The 18,029-nt window shown below is 37.6% G+C and overlaps 1 protein-coding gene across 2 annotated transcripts in view; it reads left to right on the top strand.

The window, feature by feature from the left end:
- The first annotated feature begins 8,311 nt into the window (after positions 1 to 8,311).
- NNT (nicotinamide nucleotide transhydrogenase) overlaps positions 8,312 to 18,029 on the top strand; it is a 1,308,245-nt gene continuing 1,298,527 nt past the window's right edge. The window contains exon 1 of one of the 2 annotated variants that reach the window (XM_044076912.1): positions 8,312 to 8,417. The gene's annotated coding sequence lies outside the window, so the exon portion shown is untranslated. Of the gene's footprint in view, positions 8,418 to 8,504; positions 8,636 to 18,029 lie in introns of those variants that run through there. The other variant, XM_044076918.1, reaches the window with a different exon arrangement.

The following is an 18,029-nucleotide window of genomic DNA, read 5'->3' as shown; positions in this document are numbered from 1 at the left end:
CAGTTTGCTGGTATTTAATACCAAAGGAATCAGCACAGTATTGCAGATATAGTCAGCACCACCCCAGTAAAACAGGATACACAGAGTACATTCATGTAACATATGACTGCATAGTAGTACATGCTGCTAAAATTATCTGCAATCCACCACTGGTTGAGGTACCTATACCTTGTCTGCAGGTGGTCTGCCTATGTATCAATTTTGTCTTTTGCTAAGTGTGGTCTGCAGCTATAAAGATACATAGAGTAGATGTTAATGCATACAATCCAATGCAGTGAATGGCATACTAAATGCAAGGTCGGCAATGAGCAACTATCACTCAGAAAATATGTGACTAGGATATCTGAATGAAGTCCCCTGTTGGGTGTAGTCAAATGTAGGCTGAGCATAACAAGCATACTGGTTACATTGTTACCTTGAGAGGGGGTGATGGAAATGCTACATTGGTATTTGTGGTGTGAGTTTTGTTAAACACAGGGGCAGATGACTGTATAAACTGTTGTGTAAGAAATATAGCACAAATAAAACCAGCTGCAAAACACGAACTCAAAAGAAAAAACTTGTAGAGAAAACCAGTTTAATAAAAAGCAAAGCTTTCGGGCATAACCCTTCTTCAATACTAATACATTCAAGTGCTAGACTCTAAAAGCTTAAATACAGGTCTAAAATCACATGACCAGCAGCCAAATGGAATCATGTGACAAGGAAACAAATAAAATAAAATATATAAATGTGTAAATATATACATATAGATGTGTTAAAAAATGTGTATATACACAATATAAAATATTTACTTTACATTGTTACGTAGCTTTACTAACACAGGTTTTAAACTAACGGTACTGTTTAAACAAGGATGAGTGTCAGCAGCTAATCTCAATATCCATTCAAATTCTTTGAGCTCATGACGGTTATTAACATCACCACCTCTTTCATTTAAACATAGGGCATCAATCACTCTAAACTTAAATGTATGTGTTTCACCACAAGTATTAATATGTTTACATAGTGCGTTGTTGTCACAATTTCTCCTAATTTCAGAGTTATGATCTATAACACGTTCCTTAAGCTTACGTATTGTTTTCCCCACATAAAATGAACTGCATGAAACACAGGTAGCCAAATAAACCACAAAGGGGGTGTTACAAGTAGCTGTAGTTCTAAAGTTAAATATTTGTCCATTAGTAGGATGTGTAAAGGTATCACTACCACTCCCTAGAATATAAGCACAAGCAACACAGTTAAAGCATGGAAAGGTACCAGTTTTAGCAGCCAATTGTGTATAGCGGGGTCTATAAAAATCTTTATAACAGAGTAAACTTTTAATCGCCCTCATATTTTTATATGTAAAGTGTGGCTTAGTACCCAGTAAGGTTTTTAATTCATCCAATGCCATTAAAATGGGCCAATTTCTATTAATAATTTGTCTAATTGAACTTGACCTACCATTATAAGTTGTGATATACCTTATTTCATGTTGAGTAATGGTATTATTACACTGACTATCTGTGGGGCCAGACCTATCATCCAAGAAAGTGGGTTTCAGTGATGTCCGCCTGGCTTCCATTATATCAGATTTAAGCTTAGAAAGTAAATGCATGTCATATCCACTAGAAGAAAAGTCCTCTACCATATTATCCAATTGTAGGACAAATGTAGTATTATCAGTAGTTAATCTACTCGCTCTAATAAACTGTGATTTTGCTACACCTTTCAAAACATGTGGCGCATGCATACTACTGTGATGCGTATATCTTCTGTTACTAACATCCTTTCTATAAATACTAGTGTTTAATATGCCATCATTCAACTGCAGTTTAACATCTAAGAAACATATGCTACTATCAGACACTTCCATTTTAAATTTCAAAAAGTTAGTGCTAGAATTTAAATAATCAATGAAAATATTCAAATCATCCAAAGTACCATTCCATATTAGTAGACAATCATCTACAAATCGCTGGTAGAAACTAATGTTACTAAGAAACAGATTTTGTGCATTAAACAAATAATTACATTCCCATTGATAAAGCACTAAATTGGCGTATGTATTTGCCACGGATGTGCCCATAGCTATACCGGTTAGCTGAAGAAATAGAGAATTGTTAAACATGAACACATTGTTTCTCAGAACTACATCCATAAGGCAGCAAATATTACTAATGAGCCTATGGTCAGGACAAGGTTGAGAAGACAAAAAATCTCTAAGTAATTCTATTCCCACATCATTGGGGATAACTGTAAAGAGGGACATGATGTCAAGCATCACTAAATAGTGTTTCTTAGTGTTTAAGTCAGTTTTTACATTGTTATACCATACCCGTAGCTTTGATAATAGATCACAAGTATCCTTTAAAATAGAGCCACATTTAGGTAAATAAACTTCTAATTGTCTATGTAAATAAACTGATATGGGTTCAGTAACCCAACCACCTCCAGAGACAATGGGTCTAATTGGTGGATTTTCCAGGGATTTATGAATCTTAGGGATCCCATATAAACGTGGAATCAGAGGACAAGGTACTGTAAAGTAGTTAAAAAGATCAATATCAATGTCATTATTAAGCTGCAGCTCATACACAACCATGTTCACATAACTTATACATTTTTTACATCAGTTTTGGTGATAACTTTAAAGGCAGTATCATCATTTAATAGCAGAGAAACAGCTGAAAAATAATTATCACGATTCATTAAGACAGCCTTGCCACCTTTATCAGCTTGTTTTATAATAATGTCATTACACTGTTGTAAACTTTTTAAAGCTTTGTACTCAGAGAAGCTTAAATTGTATGCCTTGTTTTTAACAGGTTTTAGATAAAGTTCTCTAATCTGAAACTCGCAGATGTCATGGAAAGCCTTTAGTACAGGAACACTGACTGGCATAAAAGTGCTACTACATTTACAACATTTTTCAGGTGGAGGAGTATTGCCAAATAGGAGTCTTAAGTTAAGATTTCTAACAAAATTTTTTAGTTCTGTTAAAACAGAAACAATATTGTCACAACCATAGGGTATAAACTTGAAACCTTTACAAAAAAGCGAAAAGTGCGCTGATTGTAGTTCAAAAGTGGAAAGGTTTAATACACTATTCATTTGCGACTTACTTTGTTTAGTCCTAAAGGGCTTTGATTCTTCCGTTTATTTGTAGATATAGTTTGTGTAGTTAACAAGCCCCTCGACTTAGGAGACTTATTACCAACTGCTTCTGGATGTTCTAACTGAAAACGCTTAGGTATAAAGCTAAAAGTAAGTTGCTGAGTCTTTTTTCCAGTTAGCGTATTCACGTTATCAGCGCCATCATTCTTACTTCGTATTCTAACAGATGCGCATGCGCTGCTAGTTGCAGACGTAGGTGTAAGTTGGATTATCCCATCAGTTGTTGTATTAGGGGGAATCTCTTTAGTCGTAGGTGTTTCTATGACATTAGTAGTGCATACAGGTTCGTCAAAAGTGTCTAAAGCATCAAGTGCTTCTTTATTGATAGACTTTTGATAATTAGAGCTGGTATGATAATCAGATTTAGGCCAAGAGAAAATATTCCCCTTTTGAAAATCCCCAATGTCACGTAGAAGTTTACGTTTCTTAGTAGCTTCCATTCTTATGTCGAGGGTATGCAGTCTATCTAGCATTTGCTGATAGACATGAATTAACTTAGAAAAAACAGACAGCTCCATAATAGCGTTTTCCATAGTGAAGATTTCTTTTTTATATTCATCTTCTATTTTAACAAAGAAATCATTCATTAGACACATATAGTCTAAAGACAACTTGATATTCAACTGTTGCCATGATTTTAAAAGTTCAGGAAAAGTATTGCCATATGAAGGCATCTTAAGAATCCTAAGCCCACGTGGGACAATACCTCTTTCCACATAAGCTAAGAAGCTAAAACGCTGCCACTGTAAGCGTTTAAATGCAGTTACTTTTCTCTCTAATTGTTGTAAAATTCTGTGAAACTCTGCCAAATTCTCTGATTCAGGAATAACATCAGTCGGAACAGCAGAGTTTATAGAGTCCACACAGTTCAGTAAAGGGTTGGTCTCAATGTTAATCAGAGACTTTAAAGAATTCAAGCTTGTTCCAACTGCCATATCCAGGCTAAGGGCTGCGAGATAGACCTCCAACAGGAATTCCCAATAACAGCAAAAACAGTAACAGCACAAGTAAAACCAGCTGCAAAACACGAACTCAAAAGAAAAAACTTGTAGAGAAAACCAGTTTAATAAAAAGCAAAGCTTTCGGGCATAACCCTTCTTCAATACTAATACATTCAAGTGCGAGACTCTAAAAGCTTAAATACAGGTCTAAAATCACATGACCAGCAGCCAAATGGAATCATGTGACAAGGAAACAAATAAAATAAAATATATAAATGTGTAAATATATACATATAGATGTATTAAAAAATGTGTATATACACAATATAAAATATTTACTTTACATTGTTACGTAGCTTTACTAACACAGGTTTTAAACTAACAGTACTGTTTAAACCAGGATGAGTGTCAGCAGCTAATCTCAATATCCATTCAAATTCTTTGAGCTCAAGACGGTAGTTGAATGATGGCATATTAAACACTAGTATTTATAGAAAGGATGTTAGTAATGGAAGATATACGCATCACAGTAGTATGCATGCGCCACATGTTTTCAAAGGTGTAGCAAAATCACAGTTTATTAGAGTGAGTAGATTAACTACTGATAATACTACATTTGTCCTACAATTGGATAATATGGTAGAGGACTTTTCTTCTAGTGGATATGACATGCATTTACTTTCTAAGCTTAAATCTGATATAATGGAAGCCAGGCGGACATCACTGAAACCCACTTTCTTGGATGATAGGTCTGGCCCCACAGATAGTCAGTGTAATAATACCATTACTCAACATGAAATAAGGTATATCACAACTTATAATGGTAGGTCAAGTTCAATTAGACAAAATATTAATAGAAATTGGCCCATTTTAATGGCATTGGATGAATTAAAAACCTTACTGGGTACTAAGCCACACTTTACATATAAAAATATGAGGACGATTAAAAGTTTACTCTGTTATAAAGATTTTTATAGACCCCGCTATACACAATTGGCTGCTAAAACTGGTACCTTTCCATGCTTTAACTGTGTTGCTTGTGCTTATATTCTAGGGAGTGGTAGTGATACCTTTACACATCCTACTAATGGACAAATATTTAACTTTAGAACTACAGCTACTTGTAACACCCCCTTTGTGGTTTATTTGGCTACCTGTGTTTCATGCAGTTCATTTTATGTGGGGAAAACAATACGTAAGCTTAAGGAACGTGTTATAGATCATAACTCTGAAATTAGGAGAAATTGTGACAACAACGCACTATGTAAACATATTAATACTTGTAGTGAAAAACATACATTTAAGTTTAGAGTGATTGATGCCCTATGTTTAAATGAAAGAGGTGGTGATGTTAATAACCGTCTTGAGCTCAAAGAATTTGAATGGATATTGAGATTAGCTGCTGACACTCATCCTGGTTTAAACAGTACTGTTAGTTTAAAACCTGTGTTAGTAAAGCTACGTAACAATGAAAAGTAAATATTTTATATTGTGTATATACACATTTTTTAATACATCTATATGTATATATTTACACATTTATATATTTTATTTTATTTGTTTCCTTGTCACATGATTCCATTTGGCTGCTGGTCATGTGATTTTAGACCTGTATTTAAGCTTTTAGAGTCTAGCACTAGAATGTATTAGTATTGAAGAAGGGTTATGCCCGAAAGATTTGCTTTTTATTAAACTGGTTTTCTCTACAAGTTTTTTCTTTTGTGTAAGAAATATACCTGTATTTGTATCCTTACAGACTGTATTCTTCCCCACATATTATAATACCTTACAAACAGAAGGTTCAGAATAGCAAGTCTTCCCATGCAGAGAATGAGATTGTGGTGCAAGCTGTCTGTCTCCATGGTCAGTCAATATTTAGCTAGTAGAAATCTGACTGCTCTACAATAACCGTGCCCAGTTGGATGTGGTTACTGATATCAGTGCTATCAGTCGCCAGGGCGGAGACTACCAGCAGGTTAGATGCTGGGCCACTGACAAGATACATACAGCCAGACAGATTTGGAGAATTTAGTGAGGATAAGACAGGTGTAGGAAGGACAGAAGTGGAAAAGTTGGGTGGCATGATATAAGGTGTTGAGTTGAGGGAATGAGATTTGATGGGTGGAGTGGTAAACTTTATGGTTAATATAACCTCTTTCCAGCTCACCAGACAGGCTTTTATCTCACTGTGGGTGCATTCTATGACTCCCAGGTACATCAGGGAAGTAGGTTATTGCACATAAGTCCTCCATGATGTTAGCCTATGCCTGGCCACTCATCATGCAAAATATCACATTGAGGAGATAGAACAATGTGAAATACAGACACCCAGATAGTTCCAGCAGTAATAGGGAAACAGATCTAATTAAAAAAATAGAATTTTCAAGAATACGTTAATATGTTGCTGATATAGATAATGGCATATGAAATGCAGAAGGAGGCAACTGGGTCACTGCGGGTGCTGAGAAGTGCACTCCTGACAAACATCAAAGACTGAAGCTATACTAATTTTGTGAACTGTAATTGTATTCTGACTTAGGAATGGGGTCCATTCCTGTCAAGGTATTAGAAACATAGTTCTCATCTGTTTATCTCCAGAATCAGGGACACATCAAAATAATCAGTGACAATCATGGATACATTTTAAAATATTATTAGTACAATTTATTAACTTAAGACATACTGAAAGAATAAGACAAAGTGAATTGTCATGAATTTTCTGTAGTAGTATTTTATAACTGTAATTACTACCATTATTTATTTAGTGTAATCCACCAGCTTTTCTTTGAAAATTGACAGTTTTAGGGGGTATTACCAAAGCCATGACTCAATTCTGAGAATCTGAACCAAAAACAGGGACTTTCAGGCGCAGGTAAGAGATAATGATTAAAACCCTAAGAGATAGAACATGGCTGTATTAAAAATGGAAGAAAGCACTTAGGTTATGCAAAAACAAAGACCAAGGCACTCAAAAAGGTTTTATAGTGAACTAGCTGCAGCAAAGTAGGAAAAAGAACAATGTTCCAAACTATACGGTTCCGTCAACTGTGGCAGTTTCACGAGACAGTGACAAGTTGTAGTTCAAAGTCTCATTATCAGGCTTCCTTGTATCACGTTCTGAAAGTCTAATGACCTTGACTACTAGTAACGGAACAGCACTTACACACCTTCTAACTTACTCTTTCTGTCTTCGTGTGAATAGGCAATGATGGCTACTTCTAATTATACTGGCAGTCAGGTGCCATCTAACTTCGCAGAAACATGAACATTTCTGATAATCCTAAAGATAATGTGGAATAGTTTCAATCGTAAAACCTACTTTTTGTTTTTTAATTCAGGGCCAGTTAAGGTAAATCTTAATTATATTCAACTGCCATTGTCGTTTTAGGATCACTACACAACGAGTAAGCAGCAGTAGTAGTATTTTCACTCCTTTGACCTTTGCGTAAAGCATATTAATTCAGAATCGGTTATAATAAATATGATAGACAATCATACTTTTATGAAAACTGTATACTTGGGCGCGTAAGCAACAGGGAAAAAATCACTCAAGATTGTATTTAGTTAACCTTTCAACACAGAATATCCCCCCAAATACTACCTGTCAAACGTCATTCACTATCCTATCAAAACCGTGGACACCACGAGAAAAAAAGCAGTACAACACAACCACGGTGCTTAATTAACATGATTTTAAAGATTACAAACGCAATACAGATCTGTATCTCACTGCTCTGTGTTGTGCACCGTTTGTGCTCATTTCACTGGGCAATTTCAAGTTTCGGTGAAGTAAACTTTAGTGATCTGTTGCAAACTAGTTACCTTTTATGTGCAAAAATGGGAAAAACGGGTTATGGATGGATGATTACATTTAACGGCTTTCCTTTAGCTGAAACCAGAGCTCTCTACTGCTTTGTTTTAAACATTATATAAATTAGCTTAAAAACATATTTTTCATCAGCACGAATTTGCTGAAGAAAAATAAGTATTAAACTGTAATGTTTGACATTATTAATTGACTGCAATCCTCAGTGATTTACCAGAAAATCATTTTTTTCCGAGGGACAAAAGTTTTTTTGTATTACGAAAATTTTGATCAATGACCTCTCAAATCTCCGCACAGTATAAAGTAAAAAAGGTGACCCAATTCAAGGAGTATAGAAACGCATGCGCCAAACTACAACCAAGGTTACCCCCATTCAATCTTTCTCTTTCTCACCAGTGAGCTGTAGCATATTCCTTCCTAGTTCAGGGGTTAATAGCGACACGCTCCTCCTCTACTTCAGTTGTCCCCATAAGAGCCGGTATCGCCTTAAGGTCAGTGCTGACACTTAAGTCTTTAAATTTTGTTTTTGCTTTGTTTGTGGTTTCTTGTATGTTACTTCAGCTTTTAAGTGGCATTGTTCTGCATCTGCAGTCTTCAGTAATGTGCAGTTTGATGGCAGATTTGTTATAGTAGAGGACACACAGAGAGCTTCAGTCGTCTGTCAAGGACTTCAGACTTTCCAGCCAGCTGTTAGAAGAGGAACCGGCAGGTGCTGGTCTCTGTTTTGCTTTCTAATATTCCGGTGTAATGGAAAAAAATATTAATCTTAAATATGATTGCATAAAGGACCACGGTGTCCTAGAAATGCTCTGGTTAACAATGTAGTATGACTTTGTATATGTATGTTTCCTGGAAAGCGTAGCTCTTAAAGGTTGTAGTTATTACCTGCAATAACTTTTTTATTGAGTTTGATATTTTAGGGATCGCATTTTAAATGCGAACTGCCTTGAGTTGCTTGTCTGGGATCAGAATGTAGCGGTTTAATTTTGGCACCGGCGTTGCTTATGTGTTAAACCTGGTATAGAAATACTTTTGAAGCAAGATGCATTTGACTGTACACGTATAATACATTGTATATCTGTTTACATTAAGTGAGCTACTGTTTGTACATTAATACATGCATTAACTGAAGAACGTCGGTGAGTAGAAGTAATGAATGAAAGTGACAAGTGTTAAATATGAATGATTGACTCCCAGAACTGCCAGTTACTGGTTTTGCAGTGCATTGTTTCGTTCTAAAGTCATTCCATACGTCTTTGGGGGTGTGCACATGCTGACGTGGTGGTCGGTTTTGTATGAACTTAGTTGAGGCGCGCACACAGTGCAGGAACAGAACAGAGAGGGAAGCGGTGGTAACGTGGTGTTAAATTAGAATATGTGTTGTGCCTATGTATAGTAGCAGGCATCCATGCTTGTTGGATGCATTATGTTTTTTTTTATAAGCTGTCCTTGATTTCCAGTGATGTCCCTGATTTTGCCTCAAAGATTTGGTTTGCACATCTTCAACTTCGTGATTTTTTTGTATTGCTGCAGTGAGGACCAAAGTCACTGAAAAGCAGTGTTTGTCGTATCTGTATACTTTCTATTCTTCAGAATATGCATGTTAGTGCAAATCGCACTTAAACTAATTGCTTTTGTAGTGACTAATGTCATCGAATAAAATGTCTCATTGTTAAAGGTTTTGTCCTAGTTTCCTGAATTAAGAAGCTGAGAGCAAGCTGTGCAGGCTCTTAGATGTGTCGCAAGTAATTTGCCTTGCATATCTAGGTTACCTTGTGACTGTAGTATGTATCAGCTTAGCAGCACAGATGGAGAAAATATGATAACGTTTTTGTGTGCCTTCCAGGGCAACAAATATTCTAGTAGGGTTGCCACCTTTTCAAATGGCCAAAGTGGGACATTTTTTGGACATACATCAGATTTTACAGGCCGACACATACCCACGGTCAGAACAAAGGATAGAACTTAACTTTTTTGCCTAAATAAAAGCTTATTCTTGTAGCAATTTAGTTGCTTATTCTGTTTCTTGTAACACTTAGGTATTTTAGATACAGAAATAACTATTTTATGCAACTATTACATAAAATATGGGACATAATTATGTCCTACAATCTCAGGACATTTGCCATTTTTAATATTTTTTGTCAGGACACAACTGCCCAAAGAGGGACTGTCCCTCACAAAGTGGGACAGGTGGTAACCCTATATTCTAGGTTGACTAGTTTATACCAGTACCATGCTTATACATGTAGATCTTTGTAGATGAGAGCTTGCTCCTGTAGTGGATACGCTACAGATAATCAGTGGCTAACTGTCACCATTTTTTTTTAGTCTGGTTTGTGACATAAGCTTGTCATATATACGTCCTGAAATTTCCCATTGTTTCTCGTCATGCACCACCTTGTGGAATCCTGTGTCACTTTACCCACTTCCCCCATATGTCTTGGCAGTGGAAAACCTCCCCTGAATATTATTTCTAAACCATTTGTATTCGTAATAATTTTTGTTCTAGGGGCATAATTTCTTTCAAAACATTTTTTCAATGCCTACCCCCCCCCCCCCCCCCAAGGGTATGCATGTTGTGTTCCTTTGGTCTTTTGTCAAGTAGCTTTTTTTTGCAGCCCATGCACAAATGAATTCTTATCCTTTGAGACATTTTTCACCCCTACCTTTCCTTCCAGAGTTGTCTCCAGAACTGTGTTGGAAGTGTCCATGAATAACTCCTGTAGCTTTTCTTTACACAACCTCTGTTGTCAAAACTAGTACTTATCCACATTGTATGTCATTTTTATTTCCTTTGGTAAGTAATGCTACCTTATAATTTGCACTCAGTTTTTGGAGTTTTGATGTTCTATGGACTGTTAGTCCTGTATTAAATTACAGTTACTGTGCATTTAAGTGGTTCTGTTTTCTTTGTACCCACTTTTCTGCAGTCCCCATTGCTTGGATCATTTGTCGGAAGGTGTAGTAGATTTTCTTCCATTTCCCCAGCAGCATCACAATAACATTATAAAACAATAGAAGTTAAACGGGTAGATGGCTAAAATATCAGTAATCTATAATTTGTCTTAATTACTGTAATACTTTTCTACTCCTATATCTCAATTGCCCTTCATTTTGCAGAGTGTTCATGATTTTGTCTCATTTTTACACTCTCTCGTAATTTTTTTCCCAGTAAGTTGCTGAGTCCGTCTATAATGCTGGACATTACAGTTTCAAACTTCTTGTTTAGAAAATGCATTTTTCAGCGTTCTTTTTATTTGAAAATAATAGCACAATTGTTGATTATCTAGAACATAAATAGTAATATAAAAAAATCATAAACACAACAATTTACACTATTTACAATATAAACAGTCCCAGTGTGCAATGTGATACACAAAATAGCAAGTTGGGGAATTTGATGCAAAACCTGCCATTTTTTTGTTTTGAAGAAATGGAAACAGTTGATCTGCTTTGGCGACCCCTAATTGGAGCAGCTGAAAGAAGAAGAGTAATATTTAAAAAAATGTCCTTGATTTGCAGGCCATTATCCTCTCATTATTTTAACTTTGTCCCTGATTCTTGCACAAATCATTTGACAGCTATGCTCTTACTGTACCTCATTGTGGTAATATTTGTTAAAAGGTGTACTTTTCCTTTTCATTCTTTTATTGCTGCTTTGTTATTTTGGGTTGGAGCTTGATGCTCTATTTGGAGCTTATGTATGCTTTTGAGTTTTTCCTCCAAGGCGTCACAGAAGATTGGCTAAAACCCAGTTGGGCATCCTAGTAATCAAACCCATAAGTACATTGTAAATAAGCCACTGTAGTCCTTCTGTGGTACTTTTTTACCTTCACATTTCCAAGCAGTTTGTTACAAGGAATGCACACCTTATGTAGTTTGAAACATATTCACGTTACATGGTTAATTTTACTAATATTTGCATAAAAATCTCATAGTGTAAATTGCACGTTGTGATGTAAAAAGCAGTATTGTATAGTGTTCAGTCAGGGGTATTTCAAATGTGAGGTGAAGAAAGTGTCTTATCGGTGACTGGTGTGTTTGTTAAACATACTAAATCAAGAAGGTACTTTATGGAATTAAAGTAAGAAGGTACTTTGTACTAATTGTAAGCTGTCCAGGCTTTACACTGTGACAAGGTAAGGAAGGTCAGGTCAGACAGAAGCTAGTTAAAGTTGATTGTTCAGAATTGTTATACAATTCATTAATCAAAGATTCAAAAGTCTGACTTGCTGTTCTTCAGTAATAGCTATATTAAGTTTGATAGTTTTACTGTGTCATAGTATGGGTTTTATGTTTGAAATAGTATAGAAACTTCTTCCTCCTTGAAAATATGCATGTAGATGGCTTCATTTTGTCACCTTTTGACGCTTTTTTTTATGCACAAGGTTTTTGTCTGTTCCTGAGTTGAAAGTGTGTGACAGGTGTGTTGTAGATGCACGTCTTTAAGGGCATGGATTTAGGGTTCTTTTTGTGAAAGCTTGAAGTATATTCAGGGGAGAAGCAGAGATGGGATCTTTACTTTGTTGTAGGTAGTGCATTTTAAAATACTGTCCATCTTGAACTCTACAAAGCAGACTTTTTAAGTGGTTCTTTCACCTTTTTTTAATAATCCCCTAAAAAAAAACGAATCAGATTAGGAATTAATTTAAAAAAAAATGAGCAGTGCAGTTGTATTATTCATAGGTAAGTACTAGGCTACTAGCCCTTGGGCCTATATAAGCCTAGCCAAAAAGGTACCCTGGCTTTCGCCACCCAAGAAAATTTATTTTCCTGTGCCCCTGTCGAGCAGAGCCACAGAAGTGATCCCTGGGGTGAATTTCCTATTTCCCATCCAATCATCAAGATTTTTCTTGGAGTGCAAATGAGGAGCTCTGTTTGACATAGGTAGTCTGTTCCAGGAAGTCTTATAATGGTGTAGTAGTTAGACTATACTGATTCTGCCTAATGGGTAATATATGGTTCTAATCAGGATGTACAGTTGCTCAGACTATGAAGACTTTGGTTATTTGTTTATTAACTAGTACTTCGTATGTGGCCAGAATACCTTTTTCATAGGATCATAGGCAGTTACTAGGCTATTGACTCTACCCATACAAGCCTAGCCAAGAATTTAGCCCATGTTCTGTCAAGTCAGCACCCACTGCCTCTGTCCAGCAGGGACACAGGTGGAATCCCAGGGGTATGTTTTCTGTTCCCCCATCCAGTTTTCCAGGTTGTGTTTAAAAAAGGGTTAGTGAGGTACTCTGCTTGACATGGAGAGGGAGTCTATTCCACAGAAGGGAAGTCTCTGGGACACAAATGTGTCCTGCCAACAAGTTCTATTGATGTCACAGATGAGGTTGAGGTCACACGTGCAGGTTACTCGAGTGGAACTTGACTTGCAGATATGCAGCAGTGCCATCAAGGAGCAGTCTGAGATTGTTTTGTATGCCAGACGGAGGTAACCTCTGAAGAGTCTGTATGAAACAGAGTAATGTGCCAGGGCTTTTAGCCTGTGTAGGGTAGATGTTTGGGGCCCTGAATTTTCCTGGTGAAGAACCTCTGTAGTCTGTTCAGCTGCTGCATGTGCTTTGCAAGGTGCATGCCATAAGGGGAATTGTACTCCAATAATGGGTCTTATAAGGGAAGAATACAGGGATGTAGTGACCCCCTTGTCCCTGGATGAGATACCCTTACTAATGAGGTGGGCTATGTAGAAAGCTTTCCATTAAACAGAGGCAATATGGTGGTCAAAAGTCAGTTTACTATCGACCTGGGTGCCCAAGTCTCTCACGACTCATTGCGTGCTTAGGACCTTGTTATTAATGTGATAATTTGTGAGGACGTCACTCTCCCCAAAGGGGATAATGATACATTTTTTGGCATTCAGTTTGAGACCATGTCTCTGGCACAAGTCATTTGTTTGGCACAAGTCATTTGTTTGGGTGAGACCCTCTTGGAGGATGTCCACATCACTAAGGGAATTGATGACCACGTCCAGCTTGCAGTCATCTGCAAACTTAAGTCAGCCATAGCCCTTTGGTTTTGGCCTGCACCTCAGAAAAGTATTTCCCAAACAGAGGCCCCAAAACCGATCCCTGGGATACACCGCTCATTATGGGTCGACTGCTTGAGGTGGCTTCCCCTGTTTTGACTAGGTGGGTTCTGTCAGTGAGCCAGTTTGCTACCCATTTAGTAACATACAGATTGATGCCTAGTTGAGAGGGTTTATCTATTATACTCGAGTGGGGAATAGTATCGAAGGCTTTGGCCGGGTCAAGGTACATGGTGTGCACAGTCTTTCCCTTGTCCATGGCTTTGGTGGCTGTCTCAAGGAAGTCGACCAAATTTAACAAGCATGCCCCCCCCTTGATGAAACCAAACTCTGTGGGATTGAGTGTTTGGAGGTTGCCAGTGTCCTTGTTAACGAGGGCCATGATAATTTTTGAGAAATTTGTTACCTGTTTCAATATTTTTGATGTCTTCTGTCCAGCCACTGTTAGAACTGTGTAGTGATAATTATGTAGACTTGTGACCCAAATGACCTGGGCTAGGATTTGACTTCTGTAGTTTTAGAGCTTGCAGAAATGTAATGTTTGGTGTGATTTTAGAATAGTAAATTTGCATAGAAGTTTTTAAATGCAGTAAATAAAAATTAGTTTAACTGAGACTCCTTAACAAACAGTAAGTGGAAAGAGAACACTGGAACTGACTAGTCAATGACTGTAAGATCCATGTCTTGCTGCTATCTTTTTGTTAGTCTGGCAGTGAAAGTTTGACCTGACTGCTTAGTGCTACCACTGTCTGCCGGCGCGCTGAATTAAAATCCTTCTTAAACAAAGTTTACTTAGGTGTGGGGAAATGCAGCCGTGGAATCAGTTTGATTAACTTTATTTAGGAAATGGGGATTCAGGTATGAGAAATCATCTGTTTGTTTGGTTAATCTTGTAACCTAGCAAGCATAAACACAAACTCCCTGTACATTGGATCTGGTCCTCACTAATATGGGAGAGTGCTGCACACCCCCTACTGTAATGCCTTCCCTGGTAAGATCAAACTAAAAATGGTCTTCTTTGAAGTAAAAATAAAACCTAGACCCCCAGCTAAACCTGGAATATTCAGGAACTATTTGAATTTGAAGTCTAACCTCCTGCTATTGAGAATCGACAAAATTTCAAGCCCCCATAAATCCTGAGAGCGATGTTACCTATGCAGAACTGTTCATAGAAACCCTGTACAAGCATGTTAATAGCTGCATAGAGGCAGCTGTACCCACCAGGAAGAAGTACAGAACTAACTCAAGCCACCCTGGTGGAATCACAAAATCCAATAGGCTGTATAACAGGAGGAAGAAAATCGTGGCAAAAATTGAGGTACAGCACCCACCAGTATAAAAGCACTGTCGTTAAACTATACAAAACTCAGGGGACAAATACAATCTACCAAAGCCAAATTTGAGATAAGTTTGGCTTCCCAGGCCAAGGACAACCACAAAGCATTCTTTAGCTGTGTCCGCAACCTCCAAGGCAATACACAAGTGTGTGCAGAGATCATTGTAAATGGAGCCACCTATACTGAGCCAGAAGATGTAGCAAACCTCCTGGTTGATTAATTTAGCTCCAACTTTACCCCTCTCTTCCCCTCAACCTTTCCTCAGGAAATATCAAATATAACTCCCCCCTACTTATCACTAGGGAACAGGTCCTTAAATGCTGTCTCTAAGACCAAGAAAACTGCATCAATGGGCCCAGACAGATCATGTTTCATGCTATCCTGGGATACTATCGGGGCCTCTGGAATTACTATTTAACTGTATCCTCCAAACAAACTTTATGCCTTATGAGTGGAGAAAGGGAACAGTCACCCCTCTGCACAAAGGTGGGCCATCTACCGACCCTGGAAACTACAGACCCATACGTCTGACTAGTCTTGTATGTAAAGCCATGTAAAGAATTATCATGGAGATGATCAATAGAGATGTAGTAGAACTCCAGACATTGGACCCAACCCAGTTTGGTTTCATCAAGGGCAGATCATGCCTACTCAACCTTGTGGACTTCTTCTTTGAGATGGTCACCAAAGCAATGGATGAGGGCAAAGTCATTCACACTGCCTACCTTGACCTGGCCAAGGCATTTGACACAATACCCCACTCAGGCATTGTTGACAAACTCAAGAGGTTGGGTACAAACCCGTATGTCACCCGATGGATAACCATCTGGCTCACAGACAGGACCCAGGAAGTTAGAATTGGGGAGTCCGCCTCTACAAAGAGGCCAGTCACAAGTGGAGTCCAGTCCCTTAGGGATCAGTCCTTGGACCACTCCTTTTTTGGCATTTACTTTACAGAAGTCAAAGCCAATATCAGGGGTCTGTGGCTGACTAAATTTGCAGATGATTGCAAACTAGGAGCTGTCATTGACTGTCACACTGACAAATGTTCTCCAGGAGGGGCTGACACAGACAAACAACTGGTATCAGAGCCATGGACTAAAACTAAATGTCAAGAAATGCATAATAGTATTCTTTGGGAAGTCGCCCATCCCTGGTAACATCATATTGACAACACACCCCTTAGAGTTGACCCAGTAGTCAGGGACTTGGGGGGCACACAATAGGTAGTAATCTAGCCTTTGACCATCACATGTCTACAGTGGTGAGGAACTCATTCAGTGTTACGCAACTTGTAAGCAAAGGTATGGCATCCAAGTTCAGTGAAGTCATTGTCAAGTCAAGTCAAATTTTATTTATATAGCACCTTACAGACATACAAATGCCACCAAAGTGCTTCACAAAATACAATAAATACAACATTAAACATAAGCAATCATCCCACACTATTAAAAGCTAACTCATAAAAGTAGGTTTTTTAGCTTTGATTTAAAAACTGCCACAGAGGAGGACTGCCTGATATAAAGCAGAAGCTCATTCCAAAGCTTTGGAGCTGCAACTGAGAAGGCTCTATCTCCTCGCATCTTTAATCGTGTCCTCGGAACTACAAGCAGGGACAAATCTTCTGAACGAAGTGCCCTAGTAGGAACATAAGGATGCAACATCTCTGCCAAATATTTTGGGGTTAAACCATTCAGAGCCTTATAAACCAATAACAAAATTTTAAAATAAATCCTATAAAAAACAGGTAACCAATGTAAAGCTGCCAATATAGGCATAACATGATCAAATTTACGCTTGCCTTCCAAAAATCTCCCTGCAGCATTTTGAACAAGCTGTAATCGAAGTAAAACACCATGACTCACTCCAAATAAAATGGAATTACAATAGTCTAGACGTGAAGTTATAAATGCATGCAACACAATTTCAAGATCATGTCTAGTCAAAAATGGCTTTACTTTAGCCAAACGTCTTAAATGATAAAAAGAAGATGCCACAACCCCATTTACATGATCCCTAAAACATAAATCTGTATCTATCTTCACTCCTAAATTAACAACAATATCCTTTAAATAAGGAGTCAATTCACCACAATCCACCATAGAGGAATCAGTGTAACGGCTTGGACCAAAGAGCACTATTTCTGTCTTCCCTTCATTAAGACTTAAGAAATTTTCCATCATCCATGTTTTAACCTCACACAAACAATCTAAAACCTTCAATATTGATCGATCACTAGCCTCATCCAAAGGCAGATAAAGTTGGCAATCATCAGCATATAGATGAAAATCAATATCATACTTCATAATAGATCCGCCAAAGGCATGATATATGTACAGAACAATAAGGGCCCCAAAATTGAACCCTGTGGAACTCCCCAAGGAAGATGCAAAAAATCAGAAGAATAACCACTCATTTGAACACACACCATTCTATCAGAAAGATAAGACCGAAACCAGCTTAACGCCGGACCAGTAATTCCCACATAATACTCAAGACGATGTAATAACACCTCATGATCTACTGTATCAAAAGCAGCTGTCAGATCCAATAGAACTAACAACACAGATTTTCCACTATCAGTTGCAAGAAAAATATCGTTTAAGACCTTCAATAAAGCTGTCTCAGTACTGTGTAATGGCTTAAAACCAGATTGAAAGTTTTCCCAAAGATTACTTTTACTTAAAAAATTCAATAGCTGACTATAAACACACCTCTCCCAACAC

The sequence above is a fragment of the Protopterus annectens genome, chromosome 1.part1 (genome assembly GCF_019279795.1).
Source record: "Protopterus annectens isolate FY-2018-M chromosome 1.part1, PAN1.0, whole genome shotgun sequence".
NCBI lineage: Eukaryota > Metazoa > Chordata > Ceratodontiformes > Protopteridae > Protopterus > Protopterus annectens.
The sequence above is the reverse complement of the archived record's forward strand: the minus strand, read 5'-3'. Positions and strand labels throughout refer to the sequence as shown.